This window comes from Wyeomyia smithii, chromosome 3 (assembly GCF_029784165.1).
Source record: "Wyeomyia smithii strain HCP4-BCI-WySm-NY-G18 chromosome 3, ASM2978416v1, whole genome shotgun sequence".
NCBI classification, from domain to species: domain Eukaryota; kingdom Metazoa; phylum Arthropoda; class Insecta; order Diptera; family Culicidae; genus Wyeomyia; species Wyeomyia smithii.
The window spans coordinates 48,171,300-48,185,252 of record NC_073696.1 but is presented as its reverse complement, the minus strand read 5'-3'; the positions used below and the strand labels follow the sequence as shown (position 1 = coordinate 48,185,252).

At 37.9% G+C, this 13,953-nt stretch overlaps 2 non-coding genes across 2 annotated transcripts; one reads left to right on the top strand and one right to left on the bottom strand.

The window, feature by feature from the left end:
* Positions 1-885: 885 nt before the first annotated feature.
* Positions 886-957, bottom strand: Trnah-gug (transfer RNA histidin (anticodon GUG)). Its single transcript has one exon. It is a non-coding gene; the product is annotated as a tRNA-His (tRNA).
* A 352-nt stretch (positions 958-1,309) lies between these two features.
* On the top strand, positions 1,310-1,382 carry Trnav-aac (transfer RNA valine (anticodon AAC)). Its single transcript has one exon. It is a non-coding gene; the product is annotated as a tRNA-Val (tRNA).
* Positions 1,383-13,953: the final 12,571 nt, after the last annotated feature.

The following is a 13,953-nucleotide window of genomic DNA, read 5'->3' as shown; positions in this document are numbered from 1 at the left end:
GAGTTATATCCGATCAATGAATGTCGCATGCAAATCGATCAGTCAATTAAACTGCCAGCATCATCGCCGTCGCGTAGGACAAATTGATGACGAAAGCGTTCTTCCACACTACCCAATTAAACTCATTAGCGACCGAAAACAGTCCTTCGGGCCTGATTGGAATGGCCGCAGCGTCCGCTGGAGTAGATTGTGTGGGAATTAAATTAAATCGAACCATTTAAGGGCGGTTCACGCCAAACAGCGTCGACCCCCGCCCGATTCATATGGACCAGCAGCAGCAGCGGCCCAGAATCAGTCCTGAAATCCAGCACGGTGGAGAGGATACCGTGTAACGTACCCATTAAGCATTCCGTCGAATCGATTCTCATAAGGGAGAAAACAATCAGCATAATTGACAACCCCCGGGGCGAAATCGCATTTCATTTCTCGATTTGCGCGCCCCAAAATCAGCGCGCGGATGCAAAATGCTTCACTTCTTCGGCCAGCACCAGTCTCGGTCAGCCAGCCGGATCATTAACCATTTATATTCAAATTTATGATTCCATATCATTTCGAATCGAAAATTGGCCGTTTTGAAGCAACGTGGAATGGCAGATAACTGGTGTAAGTCGGCGTTGGCCGGCAGCACGGAGCTAGATCGCATTTCTAAACCAGCGATAACTGCAGAAATTACTCTGATTTTTACTAACCGGAAGGTATCGTTAGAAAATGGCTATTAAATGAATCAAATCGTAGGTTTATAGGTGCCGAGTCGGTGTTTTATGCTCGGTGGAATTTTCAAAGAAGCATCTGTGGTTTATATTTGAAAAACCATTCGAAATGAGAGAATGTCTGATTCGTACGAGACAAAAAAATCTCCTTTCCGTGACAATGACAGTGAAGCATTGCCGTGACCAGGATTCGAACCTGGGTTACTACGGCCACAACGTAGGGTCCTAACCACTAGACGATCACGGCTATCAGGAGTGGAATGAATTTTCGCTCCCTAGTTTACATAGCATGAAATATGGTCGAAAAGTTTTTGAGCCTAAAATTTCCTATTGCATCTTTCTTTACGTACGATACAACCGAACGATGCATTTCGACTGCTGGTGCAATCCAAGCGTAACTTTCATCGCATATCAAACTGAATTAACACGTACAGTACACAACACCGGCAGTAAAGCACTGAGCCATAGAGAACAAGCCTTCCATATGGCTGACTGAAAGTAAGGCACGTTATAAATAGTCTCTGAACAATTGATTACCAGATAAAAGGCATTTTCGCTGGGTGGTGCAAAATCATGAAATGCACCAACTGCAGACAACTGTTTCCGTGGTGTAGTGGTTATCACATCCGCCTAACACGCGGAAGGTCCCTGGTTCGATCCCGGGCGGAAACAAATATTTTTACAATTTTAAAAAAAATACTTTCCTACAAATATTGAACGCTGCTATCCGTCACCTTTTTGACGAGTTTTGACGTTTTTGACGAGTTGATTCCATTAATATTGTTTCCTTCATTTCAGAGGTGTACTCGATTATAGAATAGTCAAAGACTAAACACTATCTTGAAATCAAATATGACGATTTCTGGTTTTTGTAAAACAGCAGGAAATGGTTAAAAACCACTCGATTAACAGCAAATGATCCCAAATTTAGCTCAGAATAACCAACAAATGCTTTGGAAGGCCAGGAAAGGCCTCAACCAAACCTAATCCCCACTTGAGCTCTGAGAGATGAATATAGAAAACGTTTCTAAAAGACAAAACATATTTAAATAGAAAATGATCCCAAATTGAGTGCAGAATTGTCGGAAAATACTTTGAAAGGTCAGCAAAAGTTCGAAAATAACATAAAAGTTGTATGCAAGGCCACGACTAAGAGGTTGACGAAGATTCACATGATGTTGTTTGTTACATTCCTACTTGCATGTTTGTATTAGAGAGAAAACTGGTACGGAATGTCTGCCGATGTCGATGCCACTGCAGTGCCCACTGTTGTAAAATAATGAATGAATTGAAATAAATGAACGGGAAAATCTTAACTCTTCAAATCAAACGTAACGTAACGCTCAACAGCATCATTCGTCGCTCTGCTCATCGTCGTCATCCCAACGCTCACATATTGTGCTTGGATCGTTTTAGCTTTGAAAGTTAACTGGGAACATCTTTTGAACACCGTCTTATTGCAAAAGATATGAATTGATGAGGTTCTGCTGAATTTTAAGTGCACTAGTGGTCTTTAAAACTGTTGCTCTTTTGCGCCAATCAATAGAACCGAAGAAATCTTTGACAGTTGGTCTGTGAACAATAGATACGTTACGTCTGTTATCTTTTCTGCTGCTGTTTTCGAGTTTGGCTGTGGTGAACTATTTTTATTTGCCTCTTTTTGGTTGCGCACACGAAACATTGCCTATTGGTCGCAAAGGTTGTGTTTCGCCATCAGCTCTGGTCTCAAAAATTGTGTATGGTGTTTACAATTTGCCTTTTTCGTGACAGGGTTTTGGAATAGTGGTGCCGTTTCTAGATAGAGCAGTGTAGGACTGTAGACTCTCGCGGTCTCGAAAGCGAAAAGTGCAGGTTTGACACTCGGCTCTGGCGCTAGTCTCTGGCTTTGGCTATAGTACCAATTGGCAAAACTTGTTGAGTATTACTGTATAAAGGTGTTTTCGTTCTGCCGCTTATTGGCTACGCACACGTAACAGTTGAATATAAATCGGAAAGGCAGCTCTGGCCATCTTCTTTGGTCTCAAAAATTGTGGATGGTGTAGAAAGTTTGTTTCTTTCTCGATTAGTTTCTGGATAAGTGGTGTTGTTTCTCGAAAGGGCTGTGTGGGACTGTAGACTCCCGCGGTCTCAAAAGTGGAAAGTGCAGATTCTACTCTTGGTCTCTTGGTTAGTAACTAGCTTTGGCGATAGAATCAATTGGCTAAACGATAACAACTTAGTAGCTCTCCATAATTCTCTCTGTCTCTCGAATATAGCAATCCGTTAGGGTAAATAGGCAATTTCAACAATAATTTTGTCGTAAATAAGAGACCGGCTTCCGGTGTTAGATTGATTACAAAAGAGCACCGGTTTTTCAGTCATGAATGCATGCAAAGTTTGTGCGGAGCCTGTTCAAGGCAACGAAAAATACGTCCTCTGCAGCGGAGTTTGTAACAAGCTGCTGCATGTCAACTGCTCCGGGCTTAATGCAACAAACTTCAAGGCTTGGTCATCAAACGTTGGCCTACTCTGGTTTTGTGATGTTTGCAGAGTAAATTTCAATCCTGCCTCTCTTGACAAGAGTTGACTCCATGGATCTCCGGATTGGCCAACATGCTGAACACTTAAAATCTATGAACAGCTTACTATCGTATCAGCTATTAAGAAGAGAATCGACTGATACGCGGTTGCCACCAGCTTTGGACTCGACACCAAATAATGCCGTTAACTTTCTTCATGTCTTGGATCAAATCAATTTTGATAATTCACTGCACTCTAACTTAGGAGGTGTTTTTGGTGAACACGATGTTCCCACAATATTGGACACTTCCGTCGCTCGTGCTACATCAATCAATTGTAATACTGCTCGATCAAATAATATTGCTCCTACTTCTAGCCAGCACCCTGTTGCTACCAACGCCACCAACACTAGCCTCGTCGCCCCTGCTACCGCTTCTACCATGATGCCTGTTCCTGCTGCCGCTAACAGCAATCCCGTCGCATCGACCTCTGTCGGTAATGGATTGGAGAATGCAGCAAATACGGAAGCCCCCAATGAGAGGGCTGAACGTGTTAATAATCTACGAGTTATCAATCGAACTGTACGTCGCAGGGAACATAGATCAACTGAGGATTTGAAGTCATTTTACATCACTCCTTTTCGCATCGAGCAATCTGAAGAAGATGTCATCGAGTATCTTCGAGAAACACTCAGCACTGAGAAATCAACGGTGAAATGCGTGAAACTGGTACCTAAAGGCAAGCGTCTCAATGATTTGACATTCGTCTCCTTTAAAGTATCAGTATCGGCTGATTTAGAAACTGCCGTTGGAGATACCTTCTACTGGCCGGAAGGAGTGCTTGTACGTGAATTTCAACCAAAAAACGACAACTCCTCGGTGAGGATCCGTCCTTCGATATCAGATCAACTGTAAGTAACTCTGCACCAATCAGTCTCAACAGTTTACTTTCGCACCAAATTGCTGCTGCACACGTCTCGGTGGGTCAAGATATAAACACTTGCATGGAAACTATCACAAAAGTTAGTGGAATTTCTGATACAAACTTGAGACGATTGATTTCCAACAAATCGCGCAATTTTGCAAAGATTGCATTTCATAATGCTCGAAGTCTTTTAAACAGTATAGATTATTACCGGACATTTTCTGAAAATACGCAAATAACTGTTTTTGGGGTGGTAGAAACGTGGCTGAAAGTAAGAAATACTAATAGATCGATACATATGAGCAACTTTAACATCGTTCGCTCAGATCGTTTAAGTGGAACCAAAAATCGCGGAGTAGGAGTCGCTCTTTATCTGAATAAATCGGTAAAATATGCGGTCCTATCAAAGTCGCAAAAAGGTAGTGAAATCAACTACGTTTTTGTAAAACTTCATAACCTCAGAACCGTTTATGGAATTATTTACAGGCCACCGGATGTTTCTGTTTCCAGCTTAAATAAAGTGTTTGAACTGATAACTGAACTCTCGTCTCACGAACCTAATATTCTGATTATGGGAGATTTGAATATTAACTTACTCAAACCTACTGATCATTCAACGAAAATACTGGCAAATCAGCTTGATACAGTTACTTTTGAAGTTGTTCCTTCGCCACCCACTTGCCATCGACCAAACTGTTCACAATCATGGATTGATTTAGTTGCTGGAAATTGTACTCATAACATACTAAATTTATACAACTCTTCCTTTGGTGGCATTAGCGATCATGACTTAATCTGTTTCGACTATAGGGTAAAAATTCAACGCTCCGCTCCGAAATACTACTGGACTCGTGAATACAACAAAATTAATTATCGCCGGTTTATAGAAGATTTGGCTAATACTGATCTGGGTGCAATGTACCGATGTGGCAATATAAACGACAAACTAGCTATTTTCAATAGCACACTTCTGTCAATCATTGATCTACATGCTCCTTTGAAAAAGAGAACTACCATTGATCCCAACTCTCCTTGGATTACTCAGAATTTGAATGTGTTGTTCAAAAACCGATCTGATGCATACAACTGTTGGAAAGAAGATAAGCAATGCCCTAGAAAATGGAATATTTGCTGAGCTTTCAGCAAAAAAACTTTGGGGAAACATTAAACGGCTCGGTCTCAAGGATGTATCTTTCAAAGCTGGTGGCGGAGATACATTCTTCGTGTCTAAGTTCAATCCTTCTTTTCTGCACGACTATACGCCGGACGTTACTAATGACAATTTTTCGTTTAGGGGCCTATCTCAAGATGAAGTACTGGCTGAATTTAATTCAGCTAGTTGCGATTCCACTGGTACTGACCATTTTCCTTTGAATATCCTCAAAAAATCGCTTAGTGTTATACTACCTTTTGTTACCGATTTGTTTAATGGTTATAACATCGTCTTCTTTTCCTTGTGCTTGGAAAATAGCTCGCGTTGTTCCAATCGCTAGAACCAACAACAATCCTTCCGTTGACTCTGATTACCGTCCAATCAGTATTCTGCCTGCTCTATCAAAGATTTTTGAAAGTTTAGTTGCGAAACAACTGAATACCTATTTGATGAACAACCAACTGTTATGTACTCTTCAGTCTGGATATCGCAAACACTGCAGTACTACCACTGCCCTCATCAAAATAGAAAACGACATTCGTTGTGCATTGGATCGAAAATTTGTCACGGTTTTAGTACTGTTGGATTTCAGCAAAGCATTCGACTCTATAAGCCATAATCTGCTTTGTACAAAATTGAAAAATTTGTTTTCACTTGGAAATAGCGCTATCAAACTAATCTACTCATATCTTTCGGGCCGTTCACAATATGTAGAGTTTGATAACGCTGAATCTGATTTGTCTGCTGTAACGAGCGGTGTCCCACAAGGATCAATTCTGGGACCGCTCTTATTTTCGATGTTTATAAATGATCTTCCAGAGCAGTTGTCGTACAGTCAATTTCATTTATACGCAGATGATTTTCAATTGTATATCTCCGGAAGCTTGAACGAAACTGATGTTCTTGTCGATAAAGTCAATTCAGATATTGAAAAGATTACTAGTTGGAGTAACTTCAATAGCATTAATTTAAATGCTAAAAAAACTCAAGCAATTGTATTTAAAACGAAACGAATGGTTCTTAATGTTGACTCTCGTATTAAAGTTGGTAAAGATATCATCGCTTTTTCTCCAATCGTCAAAAATTTGGGTATACTCATGGACAATCACATGAAGTGGGATGCGCAAGTATCGGCGGCATGTAGAAAAATTTATGGGTCAATGCAATCTTTAGTTGCATTGCGGCATTTCACTCCTCAGGCTATCCGGTTACATCTCGCGAGATCTCTTATTGTTCCCCTGTTCGATTATGGCAATGTACTTTACGCAAATGTTTCTCACGAAAACTTCGAAAAATTGAAATTGGCTTTCAATTCTGTCACCCGCTATGTACATAACATTCGCCGGTTTGATCATATCTCTGGTTACCAGAAATCATTAGTTGGGTGTACTTTCAAAAACTACTTAGATTTTAGACTATGCACCCAGACCTACAACATATTATTCGACGGACCTACCGATATTGGCAAAAAAGCTTTCCGCCATCGTAGTGTCTGTTTATGGAACCGCCTGCCAGACGTGTGCAAACAAGCTATAAGCTAATCAACATTTAAAAGATCGTGCAAATTGTATTTTGCTCAATTGGATTGAATTAAATAAAAATAAATTAAACTGATCTGCAGAGGTTACTCACAATATTGTGTGCACAAGCTTTGAAAACCATTATTAGGTTATTTGTGTAGCAAATGATTAGATAAATAAATAAATAAATGTTAAATAAATGTTAAATTTCCTGGCCACAACACCCATCGCTGATGCTGTTGCCGCACAAAGATAACTTTTTATTAATGAAATCCCTGTGGAAAATTGTTGATTGAATATGAAACCAAATAGCAGAGGGCCTGCATTAGCCTTTTATATTGAAAAAAAAAAAATCCGTTTTACCGCTAAAAAGCCGTTTAAGAAACGTTCCGGTTAACATAATTTACCCGATTTTTTTAGTTTTCCCTGATACTCCCTTATTTTCCTGATCATAAAATTAATTCCCTGACATTCCCAGATTTTTCCAGGTTTCAGCCACCCTGTTCATACTGGCCCAGAAACACCAGAAAATGATTTTAAACACCGAAGCAGAGATCGATCCCAGATTAGGAATTTTCGAAAAACTCTTCTAAAGATATGAAAAAAAATGAAATGATTAAAAAATGAACACAACATCGTAGAAAAGCGCTTCTTAAGCACAGAAAAATCCAAAATAGAAAAAAAATCTCAAATGAACCTTAGCATCGATGGAAAACGCTTCAGTAGGTCAAAAAAGGCCATAACAGAAAATAATCCCAAACTAAGTACAATTGACAATATAAAATCTAATCCTGAATTAGGCTGCGAATGGCAAACACCGTCCAAAATCGACATGAAATATTTTGGTTAGAAAAGGTAAAAAAAGTAAAAGATTTCAAATTTAGCTCATAAAATCAGAAAAGTGCTTTAAATGGCCAGGGGGGTTATTAAGTTTGCCATTTTGTTTTAAGCAAAATTTATTTTGTTATACTAAACTTACCTTGAACTAAATGTAAACGGTTACTTCTTTTTGTTATTTTTCTATCTCGAAAAAATACTACGAAAAACCATTTTTATTCGAAGTTGATGATGAGACCCTCTTAAATTTAAAGATACCTCAGAAGCTACCCCAAGTAAATCCCATTTCTGAACAAACAAAAAATGCTAGATAGAAAATGCTTCTAAATTAAGCTTAGACCGGCGATTCTAAAACGCTCCCGAAGTGCGTGAAAAAGCAATACTTAGTATACTATCGAATTGAGCCGAAAACGAGATTACTTAAACGACAAAAAAAGTTCGAAAGATATTTTCAACGACCAGATGAAACCACAACATGAAATAATCCCAAATTGAGTTTAGAATCACCGTAAAGCTAGAATGATCTAAAAATGATACCAAATTAAGCTTGAAATTGCCGAGAAATGGAACATGTCAAAATTTAAAGTCATCCCAAATCGAGCTTAGAATCATCGAGAAACGCTTCCAAAGGTCAGAAAATATCAAAAAAGAAAATGATCCATGCAAGGATGTAAATTATCACTCACGCTCATTTTTTTTTTGCAAGCCAATAGCTTATAGAATAAGCACATTTTTGAACATCTTTGTATAACGAACTTGAAGTCCTCAAGCAGTACTACCATGAGAGCACATTTAAGAAAATTATCGCGATAATTAACGCAATCACTCATATGACGCGACGCGAGACAAAACACAACACTTATCGTTCTTACTGCATACGAATGTAGTAAGAACGATAAGTGTTGTGTTTTGTCCCGCGTCGCGTCGTATGAGTGATGTTAGTTCTTACGTTGCACGAAAAGACCAAATATGTACTGAAGATTAACTCAATCATGATAACTATCGCGATAATTTACAAGAATGTGCTCTCACAGCGTTGCACAGTGGTCCAATAAGGGAAAAAGTGGAACTTACTTCCATAGCGTCTTTCAACTTCATCCTAGCTTAATAGTTTCTTCAGAGCAGTTGTTTTTATGAATGACCCGCATAATCGAAAATTGTCGAAAAATATAAAAAGTTTACTATAATAAAAAAAAATTAACTTTTTTTGTGTTAAGAGATAGAAGAATAGTTTATTCAGAAAAGTTGTAGAAGATTCAAAAATATGAAACTTTGTTCAACGAATGAAAATCCTATCTTTTTTCGGTACAAAGTTATAAAGTATAGTACATGGAACTTATTTAAAAGTTAGTTTTTTGTACTTAACTTTTGTTAGTTGCATTTTACACGAAAGTGTAGTTCGAACGAATTGTGTATATTTTGTGTTAAGAGATAGAGGAATGATTTGTTCGGCAAAGTTTTAAAACGTGTAAAAATATGAAACTTCGATGAACAAACAAAATTCCTATCTTTATTGGGAACAGAGTTACAGAGTATTTCACGTAAAAGTTACTTAAAAGTTATTTTTTTTTTGTACTTAACTTTTGTTAGTTACATTTTACAAGAAAACGTTGTTCAAGAGAAGCAAAAAAAGCAAAGCCTTGATGCTACATTCCGATTCGGAACTCGACCTTCTGTTTATTATACACAGACTTCGCAGCCAACTGTTAAGTGTACAGGACAATGGCGGGGCCAGCGCTACGATCCTACTAACACAACTCTCCTGGACTTTTCCTTACAAAGTTATAGCACATTTCAGCTGATTTTTTCGATAACTTTAACAACGTATAGAACGAGTAACACTCTTTTCGACAAAGTTGTCCTACTACTTGAAATTCGTTATACAAAGTTGTTCAGAGTTGTACTTATTTAACGAGTTTCGGCTAGGGAAAAAATGAGCGCGAGTGATAATTTACATCCTTGCATCCAAGTTTAAGTTGAAAAACGCCAAAAAGACAGCATTATAGAATAATGAATTAAGCTAGGATTGCCGAAAATCGCCTTCAAAGACCGAAATAAAAATAGGTTCCCAAATTGGGGTCAGGAGAAGCTTATTCTGAAGGCTTAAACAGAGAAGAATCTCAAATTATGTTTGAGGGCGCAGAAAAATGCACCTCAAAGCCAAAAAACACTGAAATAAAATTAATCCTTATTTTGTTCAGAATCGCCTAGAATATTTTCAAGAACCAAAGAAAAAAATTATCACAAATTAAGCTCAAAATTCAGAAAACGCTTTGAAACACAAAAAAAAAAACAATATGAAATTATCCCAAAAAAATAATAAAATCGAGAAGACAAAATACAATCACAATTAGACAAAAATCATCCAAAATCGGCAAAAAAACGCCTTCAGAAGGCTAGTTATAGTCGAAATAGTAAATTATCCCAAATTAAGGCAGGAAAAAAGTCCAGAAGAAGCCAAAGTAAACTCAAAGTCGCACTCAGGACTAAAGCTAGAAAAGGTCAAAAATGCCGGAATGAAGTCATTTTTGACCAAACACAGTCAAAACACAAAATGATTTAAAATTTTGCTGAGAATCGCCAAACCCCGCTTGTGAGGGTCAGTGAAAAACTCATAGAAAATAATCTCAAATTTACCTTCAAAATGGTCGAATGAAAACTTTTAAACGGGTAAAAATTAATTCACAATCCTCGAAAAATTTTCTATAACGACCAGAAAAGGTCCCAAATAGTCTCGAATGGAGCCCAGAACCGTCCAAACACTTCACTCTCACTCTCACGCTTCAAGTGTTGGAATTAACCGATTAGATATTTCGATACTTTTTTCTTATACGGCTTTCTCCAACGAGCTTCTGTATAACAAAAGAGAAATATGTATAATATAACATTTTACGGAACCTAGTGCGTATTCTATATGAGAGGTTCCGCTTAACCCTTCATTCATTCACGTACAAGTTTTATTTCGGCGTTCATGAAATTGTATTTTTCTTTTCCTCAATCTAATCGATAATAGCAAATCGTACTTTGCCAGATGCTGTTCTTGTGTTGTATTTAAAACTCAGTATCAAGTCTAAAACAATTTTATTTCTATGCAGAATAGTTCCCGATTGATGCGTCCGCGCAAAAAAGGAATTGCGTAAAATAATCGCGTAATTTTTAACAAATCGTGTAAAAAAAGATCGCGTCGTTTTGATAAAATCGTGTAAAATAAAATCACGTTAAAACAAATCGCGTAAAAAAACAATTCAGTGATTTTCGATTTCAATTCTGAACTGAATATCATCGATCTACCGTGAAATTCAAATACAGCGCGTCGTAAACTTAACATCAGGGTTAGCTATTTTTAGGTTATACCACCTATCAAAGCTTCATACAGTGCCAAATTTACACACCCTACATTTCCGTTTGTTCGACACCGGAATAAACTAACTCCAGCTTGGAGTGTTCGCAGTCCTCTTCGAAGTAGTTAAAACCATCAGTCAAAATACAACAGCACATGTTGTTTAGAAAATGGAAATATTAATAGCACCATAAATTTTCATTAGTTTTTTTTGTGTGTGTGTTTCTTTTGCGGATAACTTTTTGTTCGTCCAAAAACATGTAGGCGCCAGGGCAATGTCCATTCAGCCGTCGCTAAGACTTTATGATATTAGGTACCTATATTCCTAGCGGCAGAAATTCGCCACACTAGACTTCGGTCGAACTGTTCGATTTGAGTTTCACTGATGATCATTCCGATTGCTGGAATGAGCGACGAAAATATCAATTATGATAATGACAGGTTCGAATCATCAAGCTAGACTACTTCGTGGTTGTTTATTAGCATTGTCCGTCATACGGGAGAAAAAATTTAGGCATCTGGTGCAAACAGATCCATTAATTATTTAGAACGATTTGCCGAACTAAAATACGTGTACAATTAGGACGGGAACTGATTGATTTCACTAATTTGCTAATGAAACGTTCGATCCGTTCGAGGCTGGCAAGTCGTTAGTTTGGAACTACAACAAAATATCGAACAAACAGAACAAAATTATTCAGTCGCATTTCATACCTGAAGCAGTTAGTGTTGGATTTATATTTTGACACATGTGCTTCTGCTCCCTCACCTCCTTCTTCCTCTCTTTTATACTGCATTTTCGCGATATGCCAAGGAAGGAAGAAACCCTGATTGTGGCGCCTCCGTAATCATTTATTATCGAAAAAAATCATCTGCCGCGAAGATAAAAAAAACGTTGCTGGAAAAATCCAATTACATTTTTATTTGCTTTAATCTCACGTTTTGCCGTTACTTCCTTGCAAAAGAACTTTACGAACATTTGGAACAAATTTGTGGAATTGGCCGTACTCGCAGACTGAAATATGAGCACATCATTCATTTTCGCATGCAACATTCAACAATTAATCAGTGTGCCATCGCGCGAGTGAAGGAAGTTCGAACAGTTCGCTGAGTATCGTATATTTTACTGCAAATGTAAGCCAAGCTTTGCAGGATGCTCTATCGAGTGAGGATGATCGAACGAGATTCCGCTCTGGCCGAGTGCTGACAGGCGCGCGGTGTGTGAGTTGCTGAAGTGTGGCGAACTGAGTAAATTAATTGTCTGCCAGCTGGGTCGTGATCATGATCGTGATTTGGCTTATGGGAAGATTTGGATCATCGGGAGAAAGAGAGATGGAGATAGTGTGTGTGTGTACCCGATTTAAAACCGTTGAGTCGAACTATTTTACATAAGGAATCACTTCAGTTAAATATTTTTACATGTTGGGTTCGCAAGTAATCGACAGATTTAGTTTTATTCATCAATCTACCCATCCTGACGCGTGTACGTTTTGTGCGGTTAGCTTGTGAGTTCTACGCACTCTTAGCTCCGCTAATTACTGAGGTAATGTATATTACAATTACAAAAAAAAAATCTCACCTGAAAAAAAAATTAACGAAAATTAATTCCGTTTCCAAAGTTGGACCTATTTACTCGACATAAAGTTCGCAGTCAATCCGGAAGAAGAGAATAATGAAAGTCGCTTTTAAAAGGTATACTTCAAGTATAACATGGATTGTAGAGAGTGTTTTCGTAGAACCAAACACTTCACTTTGTTTCTAAATGGCAGAATTAGATGTGCCACACGACTTTTTTTTGTTAAAGATTTATTGTTGTTAATGCCGTTTTGCTTGCTCGAGTGCATAACGAAACGCCCAGTGGAAATATAACTTTCAATAGTCACGTATAAATGCTAGCATACAGAAATTTAGTCTTCATTATTGTTTAACCGATCACTGCAGCACAAGGATGATATACTGAGAACTGCATTGACCAACGATTTCAATTATCTCGCAGCCTTCCATAGCGGACGCACCAACAGAGCATACCGGCGGACCTCGCACTAGTGCTTGTGGATCACCTTTTCCACAGCGATTTTGGATCTCCCGTTTGCATAGAAAGCACCATCATATAGGCATTTGAAAACGAAATCCAACCGTCCTTTTAGAGACAACCACAAATTTCCAATCGAAGTAATGAAAATGAGTTTTCCTTATCTGAATATTCTAGTAATTGTGAGTTTACCGTAAAGCAACAGGGTGCTACTTACTGGTAGGAATTGCTAGCGTCATAGTAATAAAATACGCCACTCGTGCTTGGTTCGCAGTAGCTTTTCAAAACAAATAACGAATAAACCATCAGAACATTATCAGCTACTAAGTATTTCATAATGGTTAGCAGGTAGGCGAGTGCTCCAGCATTAGAGCAATTTGAATTCAATGCTGGCACAACTCAAAATTTTATAGTTTTAAGTTTTTTAATGGTAAACGGTGTCAAATACTATAAAGTTTCATCTTGTTCCCGTTCCAGAATTTACAAAAACACCAGAGTTGTAGGTTTTGTGCATAGCACAAAACTAAAATATCCCGAAAAAGACGAAAAAATGAAGTTACAACTCGTATAACTTGCTTATTATATATACATAATAAAATATGAAGTTTTCACGAAAACGAAGAAAGAAATTTTTGACGCAGATTTTCAAACAAGTTTTTCTCGAAATTATGGGTTTTTATTGTTGTGCCCAGTTGAATTCACCTGAAAAGTTTCGTAAAAATGAGAAAAGTTCTTAAATAGTAACCAATTTTGATATTTTTAAAACCGATATGGCGCAAAGAAACCAAAAATTGATATCAAACATCAATCTTTTATGTTTTTTTTTCAGAATCAAGAGACTGGGAATCAGAGATGCCAGATGTTTTTAAAAAATGTCTGCAACTGCTCGAAAAACCGGAAAATCTGCTTGAAATATGAAATAGACCTATCTGTGATTC